General features: G+C 38.8%; 1 long non-coding RNA gene across 3 annotated transcripts in view; it reads left to right on the top strand.

The window, feature by feature from the left end:
* The window catches only part of LOC114047661, a 64656-nt gene that overhangs the window by 11456 nt on the left and 29344 nt on the right, over positions 1–23856 (top strand). Inside the window, exon 3 of one of the 3 annotated variants that reach the window (XR_003569643.1) lies at positions 3743–4233. The exons of 1 other annotated variant lie outside the window; for it this stretch is intronic. This is a non-coding gene — a long non-coding RNA (uncharacterized LOC114047661). Of the gene's footprint in view, positions 1–2379; positions 2461–3742; positions 4234–23856 lie in introns of those variants that run through there. One more of the 3 variants, XR_003569645.1, reaches the window with a different exon arrangement.

Raw genomic sequence — 23856 nt, 5'->3', positions numbered from 1 at the left:
GGTACCCTCTCAGTGCTTAACACAGTGTCAGGCACATAGTAATGCTTAATAAATGCTTATTGACAGATTTAATTTATTAGAATTCTATTCCGATGCCTCACAGTACCATGGAGGTAACCCTGGGTTCTCAGAGAGTATGTCAGAAGAACCCACACTCTGTTAGATTGTAGCAGGCTGGCTACCTGGAGGCTGAAGGCTGGCTGGCTGCAGGCTGATCAATTTCTTGGGTCATTGCAATTCAGTAAGACTGCCTGCTGTGTTATAGAGAGGATGCAATCTGTATTGGTAGAGGGGAAGTCCACAAAAAAGACAAAAGTCCACAAAAAAGACAAAGTAACAGTGCTCATGGTATTAAAATATGTCGTTCTTGCTAATCATGAAAAAAAATCACTTTCTGTATTACACGTATAAATATTGAGCACACATTTTAAAAATACAGGCTCATAGTTTACCAATAAACCAGAGGCTTCTTCTGTCAAGTGAACAGATGGTAATGGTTAATAAAAAATATAGTCATTACTTGAAGCTTATTAATTGGCCAAGAGTTAGAAATGGTGAGATGCTATGGAATCACTGATTCCTCACAAAAGGACAGGAAAACCTTGTCATTTATGTGGATCAGACTTGGAGTAGGTCACTAAGGACACAGAACTGAGGGAATGAAATCTTTGTATCTCCCTTGGGGCCCAACACAGTGCTTTGTCCATGGTGGATACTTATGAATAATGATAGCAATGACACTCAGCACTCAGACATTCAAATGAATCTGTGATCTCAGAAATTTCTCTGTTCCTTCCAATGACACAGATCTCAGCTTATCCATGCCTGCTCTCCCTATGCAATATTTCTCCGTATTTTCTCACCCAGGTCCCCATACAGCGTCCACCCATCTTCCTGGAGTTGTTCCTTTTCTTCCCCTGACATTAGGAGGCTATCAACAGAGCATTCCAGCTCTCCAGTGGACATTCCTCACCATATGACTAGGCCATCTGGGTCTTCCAATCTTACATTTTCCCTGATGACATCTTTTACTCCTGTTCTTCGGAGCTGCTCATTAATTACATGTTGCAGACTGCTTACACCCACCATTGTCTCTCCATTGCCTTATGTGTAGGAGCATGCTGGAGCCAGCTCTAACTAGCTTTTGAGAGCTGATTATTAAATTTTCAGTGTCAATATTTATACTTCAGAAATTTCACTATGAATCAGTGAGAGTTAATTTGACTTTGCAAAGACCTGGGTCCAAATCCTGCCTCAGACACTAGCTGCCTAAGTCACTTAATCTCTTTAAGCCTGGGTTTCCTCATCTGTAAAATGAGGATACTATTACTATGTGTTATATTGTTTTAACATACAGTAGGTTATGTATAATTTTTTTTTAATATTAGATTGTATATTCTGAGGGCAGGGGCTGTCTTTTGTTTGTGCATTTAGCATAGTGCCTGGCACATAGTAGGTGCTTAATAAATGTCTATTGATTGAACTATTACTTATAGAATATAATCATGGGCTTCCAGTACAATGTGCTTATTAGATATTTGTCCAATTTTGCAGGGTTTGTTTTCTTTTTGGTCCAGACCTGTGATTTTATGGGTGTAGGAAACACTTACCATGGGAATGTCTTGCGGTATGAAGCAACTAACTTGGCAAGTTAGTCTTAGAAAGTTGCTAGGACACTGAGAGGTTAAGTCACTTAACTACGGTCACCCAGACAATATGTATCTACAGGCAGAACTTGAACCCAGTTTTTTTCAGACTACAAGACTCCCCCCCCACCATCCACACTACACCCTGCTGCTTCTCTGTTTGTCAAATGATAAATGGTGTTCACTATATCTTGCCTAGGAGGAGTAAGTAGAATACTGGGTCCACATTTCTGAAAAGTGGGTTGGACCCCCTTAGGGGATCCATGTATACTATTGTACCTTGGATCCATGCTAATGAAGTAGACTTTCATCACAATATTCTCTTATATGAAATATTTGGAATTATTTCTGGTAGTAACTGTTGATCTTAAAGGATCTGTGTTTAATTTGCGTATCTTACAATAGTTCATATTATAGTCTAGTAGGTCAAAAATATAGATAGGCATTTAAATTTTTTTAATGGCTTCAACAAGTACACTGTTATGCTATTAAAATCAATCATTCATTTCCTATAAAAGTATGTTTAAACACTTTTAGCAAACCATATTTCAGTTCTAATTTCTTTTGTCCAATGCAAACCCAGACCACTCTCTAATATGTTTTCACCCACTGAATTATCCCTTATAAGGACTAGGAAAACACCAAGCCAAAAGTGGAAATACATTGTTACTTAACTGTTATAAAGTTTATTTCTCTCAAAACCATTGTTTCTTCTTTCTTTCTTAATCTTCAGTTGGACTCTTCACACTGGCATTCTCACTTGATATGTTTCTACTCTCCAAACAAGGGATACTTAATGATTTTTGTGTCATGGACCCCTTCAGCAATCCATTGAAGTCTATGAATGGAATACTGTTTTTAAATAATTGAAGGAAATGCTACATTTTTTTGGAAATCAATAGGGATTGTGACTTACCCAGGGTGTCACAGGGTAAGCTTCTGAGGCTGGATTTGAACTCAGGTTTTCCTCCCTCCAGGCCCCAGGCTCTCTCCACTGAGCCACCCACCAACCTAGCTGCCATCTGTGCCTCATAACTTCACTCACCACCCACATTCTGGAGAAACTTGCCCAAAGGTCAATTTCATCAGTCTAAACTTTTGTAACAACTCCAAAGCCTAAAGACTAATCCCATCACCTCAGGACTATTTCTATCTGCTGAGAACTGATCTCAACTCTCAATGATGTAATGGGGCAGAGCTGAGATGACACTTATCCCCTGCTCTTTATTGAAACATCTAGCCAATGGAGAAGAAACACCTATGTTGTTGATTTTGCTCTGCCATCTTATTAATCACTATAAAAGATCCAATGGTCCCTAACTCAGGGTCTTTGGCTACTGAAGACCTATTGACCCCTTTAATTAGCACGTTCTGGCTTGCTAATAAGGGGAACATTTCTGGAACTTTATTGCCTCAGTTTAGCTTAATTTCTATTGTGACAAAAGATATCATTTCCCCCCATCCAATCCTGAAATTATTTGCAGATTCCAGATTAAGAACTCTTGCTCAAAACTTTCCCTCTCCCTATATAGTATATGGCTAATGTGCCGGACTTGAAATCAGGAAGATCTGGGTTCAAATCTTGCCTTTCATGCTATGTAATCATGGGCAAGTCATTTAACGTTTTTAAGCTTCAGCTCCTACTCCATAAAATGGGAATGATAATACCAATAGAATCTACAGCCTAGGATTGTTGTGAGGGCCAAATGAGACAATATATGGCAAGCACTTTGACAAGTTGCAAGTGCTACTGAATATTTTTGTTGTTCGGTTGTTTCAGTCATGTCAGACTCTTTGTGACTCCATTTGGGGTTTTGCTGGAAAAGATACTGGAGTGATTTGACATTTCCTTCTCCAGCTCATTTTATAGATGGGGAAACTGAGGCAAACAGGGATAACTTGTGACACTAGGTGACTTACCTAGGGTCTGAGCTAATAAGGGTCTGAGACCAGATTTGAACTCAGAAAGATGAATCCTTCCTCACTCCAAGCCCAGCACTCTATCCACTGTACCACCTACCTGCCCGCTACTGAATGTACAAGTCAGTTATTATTATCTTCCATTATAATTTATTTGTCCCGGGTTCTTTTCCTAGGCAACCTGATAAACTTCTTCTTTGATACTACCTATTAAACCAGAGGAACATAATACTATATATTGGACCTCTTCTAATATGGTAATGAATTATAATTTATTAATATGCTGAGACCAAATTGGCAACATTCACTGGATTATGGAGAAAGCAAATGAGTTCAAGAAAAACATCTATTTCTGCTTCATTGACTGCACTATCACAGCAAAATGTGACAAGTCCTCAAAGAGATGGGAGTACTGGATCATCTTACTTGTCTCCTGAGGAACCTGTATGTGGACCAAAAAGCAAGAGTTAGAACCAAACATGGAATAACTGGTTTAAGACTGGTAAAGGAGTATGACAAAACTGTATATTGTGAATCAAAAACTGGAATTAATGTTGCCAGGAGAAATATCAACAATCTCAGATGTGCAGATGATACTTCTCTAATGGCAAAAAAGAGAAGAGGTGTTAAGAAGCTTCTTGATGAGGGTGAAAGAGGAGAGTGTAAAAGATGGCTTGAAGCTTAAAATTAAAAAAAACTAAGATATTGGCAACTGGTCCCATCACTTCCTGGCAAATAGTGGAAGAAGAAATGGAAACTCAAAGATCACTACAGATAGCAATTGCAGCAGTGAAATTAAAAGATGTTTGTTCCTTGGAAGGAAAGCTATGGCATATCTGGACAGTAAGCTAAAAAGCAAAAACATCATCTTGCTGACAGAGGTCCACATAATCAAAGCTATGGTTTTTCCAATAGCAATGTATGGCTGGGAGAGTTGGACTATGAGGAAAGCTGAATGCCACATAATCAACATTTTCAAATTGTGGTGCTGGAGAAGTCTTTTGAGAGTCCATTGAACAGCAAGGAGGTCAAATCGGTCAATAAGAAATTAATTCAAGCTATTCATTGGAAGGTAAAATGCTGGAGGCTTACCTACTTTGGCCACATAATGAGAAGATGAGACTCATTGGAAAAGACCCTGATGTTTGGAAAGATCGAAGGCAAAAGGAGAAGGGGACAGCAGAGGATGAGATGAATAGATAGTATTATGGAAATGACAAGCATGAACTTGGACAGGTTTTGAGAGACGGTGGAGGATAGAAGAGCCTGGAGTGCTTTTTTCCATGGGGTCACGAAAAGTCGGACATGACTGAACTGAACAATAAACAACATATTGCTCTTTGAATAGGGCATTCTGCAGACTGTACACAGATAAGCACAGTAACATTGAAATCATGACTCCTTTAACTCTAAAAGGAGAGATGATAATGATGGAAATTCAAGGCACCATGGCAGCCATTTTGGAGGAATTTATGAATAATAATCTTATTTAAAATGGCTTTCCTATAAAGAGCTTTGAAGTTAGCAAGGTGCTAGATATAGGTAGGTAGGTAGGTAGATAGATAGATAGATAGGTAAGTAGGTAGATAGATAGATGAATAGATATAGATATATAACAATCCACTCTGTTCCCTCCATCTAAATCCATCTAAATTACTGGTTACATACTTAAATCAGTGGTTATACATCTAAATCAGTGGTTCTGAAACTTAATATATATCTAATTTGAGCTTTACAACAACCTTAGCATAAGGTTAGGTCTTATAGATATTACAGGAACTTGAAGCTCAGAGGGATGTAACTATTTGTCCTTAGACAAGTAATTATTGCCCGAGGCAAAATTTGAACTTAGGTCTTCCTGGTTCCACATCCAGCACTATGTCTATTAAACCACTCTTCCTCTTAAGTGGGCCACCATCACTTCTAAAAATAACACTATGGAGATGGCTGCCAATTTCACCTACTGACAGGGCCAGTCCTGTCCCAATACAGCATGTGTTTCTCACAGCAACAGGCTTAAAAGAGAATGTCCTCACATCTCTGGCAACACAGACTACAAGGCATTTTTTGGGCGGGGAGGTATAGACAAAGGGTGAGGGAAAAGACGACAAATCTCTTAGATGTCTAAGAACTAAGTACACCAAGAGGTTGAAATCAGAGCTGGAATTTTCCCCTTGTAAACAGACTCTATTCTCTCAGAGAAAATCATTGTATTTGACTTTGGAGCACAGCATTTTTACATGTAATCAATCTAATAGCACCTGTCTTTCTATGTTCAGAGAACCAAGCACCATCACTTATCAAATTAAAGTCAACATTGATTCCTACACACGACAGAGGATCCAAATGATGGGTGGAGCACACATTTTACAAAAGCCTGGGGAAATCCTCTTTTTCTTTCCTTCTAATACTATCATTATGAGCAGTTCTCTTTTTCTAAATCTTATATTTAAAAATTCTGAACTTAATGAGCACCAATGAATATTTCCATGTATGAAGTAGAACAGAAAAAGAAGACTGCACATGAAATTATAAATCTATATTACATGTAGTTTGCTTTTTCTTTTAACTATATGATAAATTAAACATAACTTTCAGTTGTTCTGCTTGTCTGTGTTTTCTTATGGCCTTTTTATTCTCTGTGTATTTTTTAAAAAATGCTTTAATGACTTTTCCTTTCTTTGTTCATTCCTTCCTTCTTTCCTTTCTTTCTTCCTCCCTCTCACTCTTTTTTTTTTGGCAGTCCAAGTGCTAGCCCCCCTTTTCTTCCTATCTATCTGCATTGGAAAAGAAAAAGAAAAAGAAAAAGAAAACTCCTGTAACATATGCATAGTCAAACAAAACATCCCCATACTGTCCCTGTCTGAAAATGCATGTTTCATTCTGTACTAATACTTCTCTGTCAGTCAGGTAGGGGAGCTGACTATCATCATCCATTTTTTCTAGAACTGTGATTTGATCCAGAGTTCTTAAGTCTTTCAAAGTTATTTTTCTTTTCGATGTTGTTTTTAATGGCATGAACTGTTCTGGTTTTGTTCTCTTCACTCTGTATCGCTTCACACAAGTCTCTGAAAACAGCCCTTCCATCATTTCTTATGGTGCAATAATATTCCATTACATTCTATGCTGTAATTTGTTTCAGCCATTCCTTAACTGATGGATACCCTCTTGGTTTCCAGTTCTTTATGATCAATTCTTTGTAGGTTGAATTACCTTGACAGCACTAATTAAAAATTACTAAGTATCAGTAATGAATCATTTGTAATTAATTTTAGTGAAGGAGTTTAGCTAGTATATTTGGCCTCTTAAATTCATTCTTTCAAGTCAGGCATGCAGCACATAAATAAGAATATGCCCATGCAGTTGGTACATGATATAATGTGCCAGAGTACTCAGTTCATTTTCCAAGTATTGTTTGCCTTACGTGGTTTTACGTAAAAACATAATGCAATAATTCTTAGTATAGTGTTAGTTCATCCATGTACACTATTATGTATTTGAGGTTGCGAAATTCTTTTAATGACCCCTATGCTTCTCCTAGAAACAAAGGTCAATCTTTTCAATACTACCATTCTACTATGGCAATGAAATGAAGAGATAACAATTAACATCACACATTAGGTAATGGAGAGGTAGATGGTGGGTGTGAGCAGGCTCTAATGCATAAGTAATGAGAAACTTCTAAGAAAAAGAGAAGTAAAAATTATCATCAAGGAAATGTATGATATGGAGAAAGGAAAACAGCTGGACAGCCTGAGTACTCTACTGGGACCCTCAGAGTGTTGGGAGAAAGAGGAAGGCTTTCAGTTGTAAAGCCTCTCTAGGGTAAACATATGGACAAGAGTTGCACAGGATAGATGAGTATGAACGGACTGTGACCAGGATCATCAGATGGTTCCATCCAAATAGATCACAGACCTATTTAAGTATTTGTGTATTAATGATTCTAATCTACTTTATTTGAAAAATAAACCAACTAGTATTTATAGCTAGGTTCCAATTAATGTGAATAATGAATCTGGCCTCCTCTTTCAAACTGGTCATATTATTTGATTTCACACTACATATTTCAATTGAGCTGGAGCCAATTAACACAATTTACCCAGAGTGAGTTTAAGGCATGGTCCTTAAGAAAGAAATCTAGCCCATAAACCCCAAGATATTTTGCAATGTTTCAGTGATCAAAATTTATATTCTTTTAGGCAGAGCACCTGCAGGTAAAAAGTATGATTCCCTATGTGGACAGAGGGAGAGGAGGGAGGGAGGGAGGAAGAAAATACAGGAATAAATGGAGTTTTCCTTTAAAATGATGAGTAGCATTTATCTAAAACCACCAGCAAGCATTATCTATAATAGGGATAAGCTAGAAGCCTTCCCAATAAGAACTGGGGTACAGTAAGGATGTCCATTATCATCACTACTATTCAATATTGACCAAACAAGAGATAGAGAGGATTGAGGGAAGTAAAATGAACATAAATTAAAATGTTTTACACAAACAAAGCCAATGTAGCCATGATTAGAAGGAAAGCAGGAAACTGGGGAGGAAAATTTACAGCAAATTTCTCTGATAAAGGTCTCATTTCTCAAATATATAGAGAACTGAACCAAATTTTTAGAAATAAGAGCTATTCCCCAGTTGATAATAGTCAAAGGATATGAACAGTAAGTTTTCAGAAGAAGATATCAAAGTCATCAGTAGTCACATAGAAAAATTCTCTAAATCGCTATTGATTAGAGAAATATGAATTAAAACAACTCTAAGATACCACCTCACACCTATCAGATTGGCTAACACGATGAAAGGAAAATGACAAATGCTGGAGGAGACGTCAAAAAATTGGGATACCAATGCATTTGTTGGTGGAGTTGTGAATTGACCTCACCATTCTGAAGAGCAATTTGGAACTATGCCCAAAGGGCTACAAAACTGTGCATACCATTTTGACCCAGCAATATCATTGCTAGGTCTGTATCTCAAAGAGATCCATAGGGAAAAGGACCTATATATACAAAAATACTTATAGCAGCTCTTTTGTAGTGGCAAAGAATTAGAAATTGAAGGGATGCCCATTGATTGGGAAATAGCTGAACAAGTTGTGGTATATGATTGTGATAGAACACTATTGTGCTATAAGAAATGATGAGCAGATAGTTTCAGAAAAACCTGGGAAGACTTATATGAACTAATGCAAAGTGAAGTTAGCAAAACCAGGAAAACATTGTATATATAACAGCAATAGTGTAAGGATGATCAACTGTGAATGACTTAGCTATTCTGATCAAGACAATGATCCAGGGGCAGCTAGGTGGCACAGTGGATAAAGCACTGGCCCTGAAGTCAGGAGGACCTGAGTTCAAATCCAGCCTCAGAACAAACACTTGACACTTACTAGCTGTGTGACCCTGGGCAAGTCACTTAACCCCAATTGTCTAAAAAAAAAAAAAAAGGTAATGATCCAAGACAATTCTGAGGGACGCATGATGAAAAATGCTATCTACCTCCAGAGAAACAACTGATAGAGCCTGAATGCAGATTGAAACATAATTTTTTTCACTTTACTTTTCTTATTTTTTTTGTAACATGCCTAACATAAAATATGTTTTGCATGATTTCACATGTATAATTCATACTCTGTTTCTTGCCTTCTCAATGGGTGAGGGAGGGAATGGAAGGGAGGCAAAGAATTCAGAATTCAAAGAAAAATTTTAAATTAAATGTTTAAAATAAATAAATGATAAATTTGAAATAAAAAAAGTAAGTTAATGGAACGATATATGTTGAAGTGATTGTGGTGGGGGAAATTATTAATAAAATTATTATTAAATTAGAAATATTAGAAAAATTATTAATAAAACTTTTTAAAAATTTAAAATAGCTTCCAAGTTGAACCTCAGAATTCCATCATCTTTTGTTTCTCCCTCGTTTACTTTTTTTTTTGGATAATTTATTTATTAATTTTTAGTTTTCAACACTCACTTCCATAAGATTTTGAGTTTTAAACTTTCTCCTTGTCCCACTTCTCTCTCCCCCTCCCCATTTACTTTTTTTTGTTAACTCAGTCTTCTTTTCTTCACTTTTTTTATTAATAAATTCATTTATTTTTAGTTTTCAACATTTACTTCCACAAGATTTTGAGTTCCAAATTTTCATCCCATCTTGCCCCTCCCCTCACCCCAAGATGGCATGCATTCTGAATACCCCTTCTTCTAGTCTGCCTTCCCCTCTATCTCTCCCCTGCTTCTCTTATCCCCTTCCCCTTCTATTTTCCTGTAGGGCAGGATAGATTTCTGTATCCCATTTCCTGTATTTCTTATTTCCCAGTTGCATGTGAAAACATTTTTTTAAACATATGTTTTTAAAACTTTGGGTTCCAAATTTTCTCCCTTCCTACCTCCCCACCCACCCTCACTGAAAAGGCAAGTAACTCAATATAAGTTATACATGTGCAGTTATGCAAAACACTTCCATAGTAGCTCATTTACTTTTTTACTACCTATCTGACAGGGCAGTGTTCTGCAAATCACAAAGCTCTATATACACGTCAATTCTTTATTATTACATGAATAATGTTCTTGAAGAAAGGTTGAATATTACTTGTGGGAAGAAAAAATTCACAGCATCTGATTTCTTACTAGTTAACTGGAGACACAAATGGACCATCTTTTCAATAAATACTTTTGAGAGGCAACTGAGAGGAAGTAATGACCCATTTGGGTTAAGAAATACAACCAGTATGTTGCTGGTGATCACAAAGCAAGCTAAAGTCTAGGAAAAAATGGAAAAAGTGATTTCTGATCAGATCAGTGTACAAACCTCTGCTACCCTTAAATGCATAAAAACATTTCACTGATATTAATGCTATTCCCTATAAATAACAGAAACCTGGGTCTCTTTCCACTCTGAAAAGCTGACCCTTTCTCAATCACCATCAGAATTGTAAAAAGCACAGTGAAAAGGACCATAACATGGGAGGGAGAAGAGTTGGGAAGGAAGAGGATAGGGAGGTCCTTTGGCATTAGGATAGAACCCAGTTCTTCAGAATATTCATTTTCTGAAATAGAAAAAGAGACCAAAACACTTTTATTCATTGTGACTTCACAGCCAGTTTCAAAAGAGTTTTTTGGTCAACACAGTATTGAAGGCCAGTAGACAAAAAACTGTTCACCCAGTGATCTCTGACTTTCCCGTTCTATACACTCTATCAAGAACATATTTCCAGAAAGCTGTTGCCAATACTTTCTTTATTTAGCGAACAGGATTGTTGTGAGCAAAGTGCTTTGTAAAGGAAGCTAGGTGATTCAATGGCTAGAGCTCTGGACCTGGGGTCAGAAAGACCTGAGCTCAAAACCATCCTCAGACATTTACTAGCTGTGTGACCCTGGTCAAATCACTTAACTGCTGTCTGCCTCAGTTTCATCAATTGTAAAATGGGGTAATAATAGCACCTCCCTCTCAGGTTGTGAAGGTAGGATGAGATAATATCTATAATACAGTTCCTGGCACATAGTAGATGTTATGTAAATGCTTATTTCCTTTCCCTGCATTTTCTTAAGTGCTTTGCATTCCTTAAGGTTCTATATAAATTCTAGCTAGCTATTACTTTAAATCTCAAAATGTTAAACAAATGTAAGTTATTTTCATCTTACATCATTCTAGCTTCTAAATACACAAAGGCCTAGGTCGGCTCAGGCAATTCCAGGACTTGAGTGTCTTCTATGATGGGCCTAAAATCTGGGTGGGGGAGGGGATCGTTTGGTTTTTTTTTTGAGACTGGGCCCCTCTGTTTCACATAAGAGTCTGAAAATGCAGTGGCCATTTACAGCATCAGTGCCTACACCAATCAGCTTTAATCTGCTCTGTTTTTCTCACCTGGTCTGGTTTGCCCAGGGCATGGTTTTGATCTAAAATCCCTAAGGTCAACTCATGCCCACTTTTATTACCAGAAAAAAAAATTCTAAAGTGTCATCTGCTAAAATTGTTTATATTTTGCCAAATCATGAGGAGTAATTGAACTCTCTTGCCCTTTAATACAGTCTCCTTAACATATATCACATCCTTTTAAAGAAAACTAATGAGTAAATTTGCAGGTAGCACATTATTTAATAAAGTAAATCTTAGAAGGGGAAGCCTATTGCAGTGGAAAGAAGTCTGGATCTGAAGTCAGAGGCCTTGGGCTTGAATCTTGGCTCTGCCACTATTTTTGTGACCTTGGGCAAGTCATTTTCCTTATCTGTAAAATGAGAAATAGGATCATAGGATCATGGATTCATTTAGGGTATGCTGATAAATGTACAACAATGGCTCTCAGGGAGAAAATGCATGCAGAACCCATTTTTAAATTTAAACTGCATTATTAACGTTCTCTCCATTGTTTTCTTAAGTCTAGACAATAAACACAATGATAAATCAAGAGCTGGTTTGTAGCATTTGCTGATTTCCAGGATCTAAATTTTCACTCTGAAAATTTAACAATATGCTCTTGGGAGGAAGTTTCAGTTGGTTCTGGTACGTCCCTAGATTCATAGATTGAGTTGGAAAAGGCCTTGGAGATCACTGAATCTAACCCCTTCATTTCACAGGAAACTAAGACAAAAAACAGAAAGTCCATTTTATAGATAAGGAAACAATTACTCAAGGTCATGTAGCTAATAAGTGTCTGAGTTAGGATTTGAACTTAGGTCTTCTTGACTCCAAGACCAGTACTCTATCCAACGCCTTTTCCAGTTCTAAATCTATGATTCTGATGACCTTAATGCCATGAAAGCGGGCAACCAAGGAACATTGTGGAATACACTTTGGGGGAGGTCTTCAGGAACCAGAGAACTATTCATGTTGAATGATTTTTGATCAGTAGTTCTCAAAGTAGGGTCTGAAGACCCCTGAGGGTCCCCAAAACCCCTTCAAGGAGATCTATGAGGTCAAAACTATTTCCACAATAATACTGAGACGTTTTAATTTCTAATGTAGTAAATATCAAAGGATATAACCCATATAAACAAAAGACCTTGGGTCCTCAATAATTTTAGGAATGTAATCTTGAGGCCAAAAAGTTTGAGAACCATTGATTTAGATGTATAACAGCCTAGAGGGAGGAGAGTGGATCAGAAATATAAGGCTATTTCTAGAAGATCCTATCTCCCACCTCCCACCCCCCAAGACCAGATTTGGGGCAGGGGAGGGAAAATAAGGCAGGGTCGACCTAGAGAGAAACTCATCTGGGCTTCAAGGATGTATCTTGGGACTATTTTAATGAACTATTTTTGTTAATTAGGTGCTAACTAAGCTCAATTGTTTATAGCTATGGGAGAGTACAGTTTCTGTCAGCATCCTCTAAATTTCAGTGCTTTGTTTGTCCTGACCAAGTCACAGAGCTGAATCTTAACAATATTTGGTAATTATATATCTATATCAAAAGAGCTTAAAGCCATAGTTCAAAAATAACTATTAAATATAAGGCAATATGGAGTTACAATCATGTTTTGGATGCATAAAATTTCCAAATTACTGACCAAGGCATATAACTAACACAAAGCTGCCACTCTTTGCTTCCTCACTCAGCAGAATTCAGGTAAACGAGGGAGGATGTTGCTCTCCACACATGGACAGGCCAAAGCCATCATTCAGGGTCCACATAGTCCCGGCAGCAGGACCCAGAAGACAAAGAAAAGGAGTTACTTAGAGATTTGGGAGAGACTGAACAAGAAGTGTGACTGCAGTCTGCCGAGGGAGTCAGGACAGAAATCCGTGGGAATTATAGTAAAAACAAATGGTATTTACTAAAGGAAGGCTTCTTGAGCCTATTTATCTCTTCCCTGCACAGAAGGGTAGACTTGCTTAATGAAGAATTCTATTCATGAGTTTATCAGGCACCTGAGGGAAACTATGACAAAAAAAAAAAAGGTTCTGTGGCCAAGGCAGGACCAGCATTAGTAGTAATAGGAACTGCTATGATCCACTACAGGGACAGTTAATGCATAGAATACCGGGCCTGGAGTCAGAAACACCCGAGTTCAAACCCAGCCTCAGATACTGTGACCCTGGGCAAGTCACTTAACCCTATTTGCCTCAGTTTACCTCATCTGTAAAATGATCAAGAGAAGGAAATGGCAAACCACTCTAGTATCTCTTCCAAGAAAAATCCCAAATGGGGTCACAGAGTCGGACACAACTGAACAATAACAAAATGATCTAATATGTCCCAAAATGCAGTAAAATAATGATTATAATAGCTAGCATTTATATAGCACTTTAAGGTATACGTAGCACTTTATAAACATTATCTCTTTTTGTTCTCACAACCACCCTGGGAGGTAAGTGCTATAATTATCCCCATTTCACAGATGAGGAAATTGAACCTGGCAGAAATTAAGTGACTTGCTCAGGGTCACACAGCTAGCAAGTGTCTGAGATAGGATTTTAACTCAGGTGTTCTAGACTCAGGGTCTAGCACTCTATGCACTGTGCATCCCCTAGAGAGCTGGCTAACAGATATATCTGGGTTGAAGAAAAAATGTGACTTCCCTCCACCTACTTCCATGCCCCATCCCCCACACTTCCTCCCCCCAACTCCCCATCCCCACCTTATCTCTTGGCAGTCATATGGTTGATGAATAAACTGCTGCCTTATTGCAATAAACCCAGTTGTAGAAGAGGTAATCTCAGCAGGAGACAGAGAATGGCCTAGTGCCTGACATAAGAGGTCTGTATCTCATCCCAGTTAAATAAACAAGGAAGTGGGTGTGGCATTTAAAAAGTTTGAGACACATAATTTCTGGGTAATTTAATCATTTTATTAATAATTCCAGCATGTTTATTAATAAAAGGATGGTCATTTGGCTGTCTCTCTCTTCGACCAAAGACCCCTCCTGGCAGTGGGCTCACGATTTATATGCCCTTGGAAGAGCAGATGTTCCTAAAGGTGGCAATCAATTCTGGTTAACAATGAGAAACTGGATATTACAATGAGGGTATGGGTGTATGTGGCTTTGATCACCCAAATCTTGGTCAAAGAGCTTATCAATTTCCATATCACTTGTCTGACAAAAGGAAGAATCAACATTTTCCCAGACCTGTCAGAGCACACACAGTGAGCAGAAATTCTTCCATTAGCCTAAACTTAGAATTTCTTTTACTGTCTGATTAGATCTCAGCCTGGGTAAGTCCCTGCCCAAAATTTTCTACACTGGTTGATTTCTGGATGATGAAGTATAAAAAGGGAAAAACCTTGTTTCTGATTCAATAATTAGTTATTAATGCAAGAGAGAAATAATCATTTCTCTCATGGGATAGCTATCAACAATCATAAAGTAACGAAAATTGGTATCAACTCCCAGTCAAGAAGATTTCTTTCCAAGCAGGCCCTGCAGTGTCTGGAATTTTGATGGCAGTAGGAAGGGTTGAAATCCATACACTCACAAATGGCAGTAGTATCTAGTGAACCCTGATGGATTTCAGCAAGGCAGCAAAACAGAACCAGTAAGGGTCTTCAAAGCCCTCCTTTGGTAACATTCTATGCACTGCTTGACTATGCATGAGGTGATAGCTGCCTGAGTTCTCTGCTCTATTCCCAATTTAGTGTATGTACAAGGTGGTTCAAATTTCATGGGACCAATTACAAATGTTGAAGATGTGAGCAGGCTCTCCTGCCCACAACACAACATTTAGCAGTTAATGCTTTCTAAGTGAAGAGTAATGTAGGAAACATTTTCCGCCACCATTAAGCTATATTCTGTTTGAGATTTATTGAAGGGTAGAAGATGTTGCAGAGATGAGTTATAACTGGTTGTGTCTTAGATGCATAGTGAGTGCAAGGAGTCCAAATGCTGCTAATTGCTCCCCCTCTAAGATGAAACCCATGGTCCTCTGGGCTGGTAAAATTTCTTCTGGTCCTGCACCAGCTTTCTCCTAAATCCAATTGGAATTACAGGATACTCTTCTTTTTTTCCAATACACTGATGGATTAGACTAATATTTTAATGTCCCTGTCACCCTATACCTCCTGATATTGGATCAACCAGGGATTCTTCCTTATAACTTATCTCCCCTCTTTGCAAGCCCTTAAATATGAACAGGAATCTTGCTCCTCTTACAATTATCTTGGAAGATGGTCAGGAATCTCATTTCTGACACTAATTGTCTTGGTCCAAGCTGCTGGGTTCAAAGGATTCCCGTGGTCTGAAATAAAGAGCATGATCATAATTGGTTTGCTTCCATAAGCTGTATTTAGAAAGGAAAAAAAAAGAGCATTTATTTAAACACATACTATGTGCTAGGCACTTTGCTAAGTGCTTTACACACATTATCTCATTTTATCTTCACAACCACCATCAGAGTTGAGTGCTCTTATTATGTCCATTTTATAGCTGAGGAAAGTGAAACAAGCGGGTTAAGTGACTTATCTAGGGTCAGACAGCTAGTAAGTGTCTGAGGCTGGATTTGAACCAGGGTCTTCCTGACTCCAGGCCCAGTACTCTATCCATTGTACTACCTAGCTACTATTGAAGGTGACGTAGGTAATGAGACATAACCAGTCTCTAGCAGGCTCTAAGTAGTCAGAGCTGATTTTCATGGTTCCCCTGGCCCTAGGATCCTCATGAATCCTGGGAATATGACTGCAGGCATGCACTAGGAGTATTTGAACTTCGTTTAGGGTTGTGAAGGATGTCTTTTGTGGATGGACTGTGAGAGTGGCTAAATAAGGACTTTAGACCAGGGGTAGGGAACCTATGGCCTCGAAGCCACATGTGGCCCTCTAGGTCCTCAAATGTGGCCCTTTTACTGAATCTAAACTTTAAGGAACAAATTCTATGCAACTAATGGGCACTTGACTAGAGGTCAACCTAACCCAGGTGCTATTTACCCCTTCTAGTATTTGTCTAGGCAGTTAGTTTCTCTAGACAGCAAATAGAGAGCCAGGCCTAGAGTCAGGAAGACCTGAGTTCAAATCCAGCCTCAGACACTTACTAGTTGTATGACCCTGGACAAGTCGCTTAACTCCGTTTGCTTTAGTTTTTTCATCTGTAAAATGAACTGGAGAAGTTAAATGGCCAAACACTCCAGGATCTTTGCTAAGAAAACCCTAAATGGGACCACTAAGAGTCAGATAGGACCAAACAACAACAACATAAGTCACAAGAATAGAACAGTGATCCAACTGAGTATACTTGAGGGTTAAGGAATTTTGACATACATAGAAAGGGAATATTACATTTATACTGGCTTGATTAGGGAAATGGCAAACCACTCCAGAATCTTTGCCAAGAAAATCCCAAATGGGGTCACGAAGAGTTGGACACAACTGAAAACAACAAGCGTATCTCCAAATTGAGATAAAATACTGGGCATATTTCCAGGTTTATGGCAGGGCCACAGAAGTAATAAGGTATCCTCATCTGCAGCTACTTCCACAATACTTTCTCACAGGATAGTTGTGAGGATAGAATTAAGATAAAGTGCTTTGTGAACCTTAAAGTGATATGTGTGTCAAATATTTTCATTATAATTAAGCAGAAGTGGAAAAGAGATTTATTTAAGAGATGTAAGGAGAAAGAGTTCATAGTGTGCTCTGTGAGATCTCTTGGACTAGGAAGAGAGGTATTCTCTACAGACTTGTGAATTAAGCTGTGACCATTTTAGCTGAGACTCTAGGGTAATGTCTCTGGGCTGGCTATTAGGTTATTGTCCCTGAAAGAAGATGATGAGCACCATTTGATGGAGTGTAACAGAAACGTAAAAGCCAGCAAAGGGACTGAGCTATATAGAAAAAGGAGCTACAGAAGACAGCAAGTGGAGCCTATTAGGAAAGATCACTAGCTGCTGGTTGCTGAGAGGAGCTAATGAACATGGGAGAAGGACAGCAATAAATAGCAATATATGGTGGGGTCTGGAGAGAGTTGCAAGGGACAGAGCAAGCAGTACATCTGGGTTCTCAGAGAGAGAACACTTATACGGAACAAAGTATTTTGGCTATCATCCTTCCTGAATTCCCAACTAAGGTAGTACTGTAAGCCATGGAGGCTATATAGATCACTAGAGGGTATTTTAGCCCACTGTGATGGGGGGAAGATTGTGTCTTTTGATTTTCTATAGGCTTGGTTATAAGTCCTTTCTATATGCTTTAATTCATAAATAAAACTGTTCCATGTTTTGAGCTTATTAGCATAGGTGCTTTTAAGAGGAGCCAGTGGCTACCCTTGTGGGAATATCAGATACTGACATTCTAAAGTTCCACCTGGATTAGGGCAAAGTAGACCCCAAAGTATACATGGATCCTCTACATCAGAGAGAGCCACAGACGCAAGTTACATAATCATTATTTGATAATACTTTCTGTTCTACTTTTTTTTCACTTAAAATTATTTCACATGAATCAACATTATCAGCAAACTTTTCCCCTTATAAGAAAGTAGAGTCAAGCAAAAACAAATCCACAAATGTGCTATGTCCAAAAATACGTCTCATTCTGTACCTTTAGTTCATCACTCCTCTATCAGAGGTGAGTGGTTCATCAGTGGCACCATGGAATTGTGGTTGGACATTATATCGATCAGAGTTCTCAAACCTTTCAAAGTTGTTTCTTCACATTGTTGTAGTTTCATAAATTGTTCTTTTTGTTCTGCTTACTTTGCTCTGCATCGGTTCATACAAATCTTCCCAGGTTTCTCTGAAGCTTCATTCTTCACATATTCATATATTCCTCACATGTTAATATACCATAATTTGTTCAGCCGTTTCCTAATTGATGAGTGCTCCCTTTATTTCCAGTTCTTTACTATGAGAAAGAGAACTGCTACAAATGTTTTTGTATATATGATCTTTTTCTTCTCTTTACCTCTTTGGGGACTGAAAAACTTTTAAATTACTCATATAACATTCCATTGTTTTTAAAATGACATTATTTGTTTAAGCATTAAATGAGATGGTTTCTGAAAAGAAAAAAGATGGCAGGACACCTTATGTTCCCCAAGTTCAAGCCCTGACATAAATCAATTCTGTGATTCACCAATTCCCTTCCACATTCAGTAGACCATATAATTAGTGCTCTTCTGAATGCAGAGGGAAGACTAGAGGAATAAAAGGATTCCTAAAGCATGCTAGGAATGATCACACTTAATGAATTTATAATCAAATTAATAATAATCGCTAACATGTATATAGCACTTACTATGAGCTAGGCACTGTGCTAAGTGCTTTGCAATTATTTTCTCATTTGGTCCTCCCAACACCCCAGGATGGGTGGTGAGGGTGGGAATACATGATATTACTATACCCATTTTATAGGTGAGGAAACTGAAGTAAACAGAAGTTAAATTCAAGTTGGTTGGTGAAATTCTATAGTCCACTGTTTATTTCTGCTCAGTCTGAAATTCAGAAGAGTATTTATTTAGCTTTAGGAGACACAGAGAACACTTAACTCCAATTGCCTAACAAAAAAAAAAGAAAGAAAGAAAAAAAGAAAAGAAAGGAGAAACGTGGAGAAGTCTATTCAAAAGTGACTGCTCTGGACAGTTCTTAATGTGGCAATGTATCAGGTTGAAAAGTCTCTGCAGTTTCATTTAGAGAGAGTCAATTATTCCCTATACAAGGAGGACATCTAGGGGACATTTGTTGTGGTGTAGGCTATCTTGAAATGATTTTCTGGAAACACTATTTATTGCTGATTATCTATAATGTCTACCAACAGAAAAGAATTTCAAATAAACAAAATTTCAAAGCTGGAAAAGCCCTGAGAGAACATGTGGTTCAGTCCTTTTATTTTACAGGTAAGAAAATGAAGCCCCATAAAAGTTATGCTTAATCTCCAGGCCTTAAGGAATTATACCGAAGCATACTGGGGAAAAAAACAAAAACAAAAACAAAAATTAAAAACCAAAAACAAAATCCCTAAAGATATTTTATGGAAACGCTGGTGATAGTTTTTGAAGATTCATAAAGAATGATCTTGTGATATAAATGTAGATAAGTCTAAGATACATGAAATGTATCCTAGCAGGGGTAGGCGGATGTGCAGCTATTTGAATAATTGCACTATAATATAAGGCTGTTAACTAACAGACCAACGTTAACCTCAAAGGAAATCTCTAGTAGCCTAGTAAAGAATATTTTCTCGGCCCTGTCCAGTGAATGACTTGGATGAAGACGTGGAAGGCATGCTTATCAAAAGTGCTGATGGCACAAATCTGGGTGAGATAATGATGAGATCAGATGACATCTAAATTGCTCATATACTCAAAAGGATCTGCGAGTTCGGGAGTTTCTCCCAGTGATCCATGCCTGTCCATTGAATGACGCTTGTCCATGTCCTTCTACAAGTTTATTAAAGGGGCATACACCCATCATACCAGCAACCTTCCTCATTTTCTTCCAATATCCCAAGAGACCCTGGGGAGCCACCTAACTGTCCCTATGTCATTCCTTACTGCCACCACCTGACCAGCCCATCTTCTCTTTCCACCATACAATTCTTTGATGATGTCCTTTACTAATTTTTCTTCTTCAGAGTTCTTCATCAGTTATATGTTGTGGCCTGATCACACCTACCAGGTGCCTTTCTATTGCCCATTGTATGATCATCATCATTAGTTCTTCAGAGGCACTGGCATTCCGGGTCTCAATGCCTTAGAGCAATGCTGACAAATAAAATGTTTATATTGAAAAGATGGGCTTTTGCTGTTATGGGAAGCTTGACAAAATCCAGATCTTAAAAAATGTCTCAGCAGGCTGGAAAGATGGGCTAAAATAAGCAAGATGAAATTTAATGAGGTTAACTATAAGGTTATAGTATCATAGGATTAAGAACTTAATTACACATATTCAATTTGGATAATACCTTTTGTGTCCCTTCCAAAGACTGTGATGAGGGTCTTCCATGGTAGGTCTTAATCTGCATGGGGCAATTGGTAATAGTGACAATCTTAGGTCCAGAAGCAAGGTCATTTAAGTCAAAAGAGTCACTTATCACTGTAGCTCTTAGTCCACACACTTATTGATGCAGCTTGGTCAGGAGAGGGCGTGGCAAACCTAGACACTAACCTTGCCAGAATGTCAAAAATGATGGGAAAAAACAGGCAACCATCATAAAAAGTTGATGCCTTGGGGAAGCAGGCTGAGTCAGATAGGCAACTCCTTTGATACTCCCTCTGTCTTGCTTCCTTATCCTGTTTCTGCTCCTGGATTGAATCTCTTTTATGGCAACCAGTTTCCCACCACTTTCAGCCACTTAGGTTTTGCTGCTCAATTGAAATCAAGAAATATTTGTTATGTACCTATTATTGCACTGTATTAGGTGTCTGGCATGCCAAAAGAGTTGTGACATAGGCCCTTTTTGCAAAGGGTTTATAACTAACTGGGGGAGAGGGGAAGGACAAGCATATAAATAGCTATTGACACAAGAAACAGTCAAAAAAGTTCAAAGGTGATATCCAGTCAAAGAGATATGACCAATTTTAGGAGAGAGCAGTCACTTTCCCTTGGCATGTGTTATGGTAGAGAGTAGTGAACAGGTAAGGAAAGGATGAATGTCAAAGATATTATCTCAGGTGGGCCTTGATGGAAAGAAGGGTCTTCATTAGGCATAAATGAGGGGGTATGGGGGTATGTAAATATGGAGGGTAGGGTTAGGGGTGAGGGGAATGTGTTCTACCATGAAAAGAGTATGACCAAAGGTATGGAAACCAGAGAGGACAGACAACAATGGGGGGGGGGGGGAAAGGAAGTGCTTCAATTTAGCTGAAACATAAAATACATGAAGGAGAGTGGTAGGAGAGAAGGCTTGACAAGAATGTTGAAGACAGATTGTAGAGGGACAGAATCAAGAGTTTATTCTTCAAGAAGTGAGGAACCACTAAAGGTTTTTGACTAGAGAAGTATAGCATCTGGAGTGACCTTCACATGGGGGACTTCTGAAAGCTACCCTAGGTTAGAGACATATTTAAATCAACACCCTCTCAAAACAATAGCTTAGATTGTGATTGTGTTTCTTTTACTATGGAACTAGAGAATACATTAGTTCAAAGCAAAAGACATTAAATGAAGCAGCAGAGCAAACTAGTGCCAAGAGAGTTTTCCTGCCATTCATATGAGGGTATACACTTTCCTACTGGTTACCATACTGTCATTGTTTGTCCTTCTTGTCCTTCATTCTCAAAGAGGACTAATGACATCAAGACAGTGATGTCCTGACTTGCGAGTGAATTGGATTTAAGTGAGGCAGGGCTGTGCAAAGTCATCAGCTTCACTTTCTCCTCCAAAGTCATCAGAGTCCAGTGGCAAGACATAGGTCAGGACAATTGTCGATGGCCCTGGATGCAGTGGGAGACCCTGGCCTTTTTAAGCTAAAGTCTTTCTCAGGTCTCAGATTGTCTGAGGCAACACTCATTGAGTGATTAAAGGCTAGGTAAGAATTGGAGCAAAAGATGGTCTAGTTTGACTTCCCAAAAGAATCAGTCTGGGAGGGGAAGCCCCTCAGAGTTTCTGGACAGAACAGAAACAATTGCTATTTACACTCACTCCAAGCCATCAAAACCCAAACAATGAGCCACCGTACTATCCCTGAGAGAGAGGACACACACCATAAATATGGATGGCCAGGAAGAACACTTATATCCAGGAGGCAATTCAAACTTCTAGCAGCTATTTGGTACAGTGGATAGAGCACTGAACTTGGAGTCAAGAAGACCTGAGTTTAAATCCAACCTCAGACACTGTCTAGCTCTGTGACCCTGGAAAAGTCACTTAGTGTCTGTCTGCCTCAGTTTCTTAATCTGTAAAATGGGGATAACAATAGTACCTACTTCACAGGATTGCTGTGAGAGTAAAAATGAGATAATATTTGTAAAGCTTTTTGGAAACCTTGAGGTGTTAAATATTGTTGTTCAGTCATCTCAGTCATATCTGACTCTTCATGATCCCATTTGGGATTTTCCTGGCAAATCCTGGAATGGTTTACCATTTCTTTCTCCAGCTCATTTTACAGATGAGGAAACTGACAGAAACACGATTAAGTGACTTGCCCAGGGACACATAGCTAGTAAGTGTCTGAAGCCACATTTGAACTCAGGTCTTCCTGACTCTAGGCCTAGTGCTCAATCCACTATATCACCGAGCTGACCTTAAGCGCTATACAAATGCGAGCTATTATTCTAGAGACAAGGAGGGAGCCACTAGAACAGGAGTGAGGAACGTGTGGCTTTAAGGTCACACGCGGCCCTCTAGGTCCTCAAGTGTGGCCCTTTGACTGAATCCAAACTTCACAGAACAAATCCCCTCAATAAAAGAATTTGTTCTGTAAAACGTGGACTCAGTCAAAAGGTCGTACTTGAGGACCTAGAAGGCCACTTGTGACCTCAAGGCTGCAGGTTCCCTACCCCTGCACTAGAGCTTCTTGCCCATAGGAGTGCCATGGCCAGACCTGTGTTTTAAAAGTATCTCTGGCTGTGGGATAAAAGATAGATTGGAGAATAAAGAGACAAAATAGGGGGCCAATTTAGTAGTTTAGGCGAGAGATGATGAGGCCTACCTTTGGGTGGTGGCTTTGTGAGTAGAGAGGAGGGGATGGATGCAGGAGATGTTGTAAGTGTTGAAGCTCAAAGATGGCAACTGATTGGATTTGGGAGGTGTGAGAAAGGATGGAAAAAGTCAAGGACAATTCCAAGGTTGAGTGGAAGGATGGTGGTACCCTCAAGTGAAATAGTAATGTTGGAAGGAGGGGCAGGTCTCAGGGGGAAGATAATGAGTTCAGTTTTGGACACGATGAGTTTGAGATGTCAATGGGTCATCTTGCTGAAGATGTTTAGAAACAAGTTGGCAATAAGGAACCGGAAGAGAAACATAGCCTGGAAATGTAGCTTTGAGAGTTATCTGCAGAGAGATGCTCATTGAACCCATGACTGCTGATGAAACCACTGAAAGAAGAGTATAGAGACAGAATGGGGCTCTGAGGTATATGCAGGAGTCAGAAGACAGATAACAATGCAGGAAAGGACATAGAGTAGAAAAGGCCAGATAGACAAGTAAGAAGGGAATCTGAAGAGAGAATTGTCATAAAAATCCAGACATGAGAGAGTTCCGAGCAGAAAGATGATGTAGGGAGGTCAAGAAGGATGAGGACTGAGAACACAGAGGCAGGGTGATATGGTAGAAAGAAGCCTGGTTCTATGGCAAAGAATTGGAAATCGAGGGGATGTCCATCAATTGGGGAATGGCTGAACAAGTTGTGGTATATGAATACAATGGAATACTATTGATGAGCAGGTAAACTTCAGAAAAACCTGGAAAGACTTATATGAA

This window comes from Vombatus ursinus, unplaced genomic scaffold (genome assembly GCF_900497805.2).
Source record: "Vombatus ursinus unplaced genomic scaffold, bare-nosed wombat genome assembly UNPS02014789.1, whole genome shotgun sequence".
Lineage (NCBI taxonomy): Eukaryota > Metazoa > Chordata > Mammalia > Diprotodontia > Vombatidae > Vombatus > Vombatus ursinus.
The sequence above is the reverse complement of the archived record's forward strand: the minus strand, read 5'-3'. Positions and strand labels throughout refer to the sequence as shown.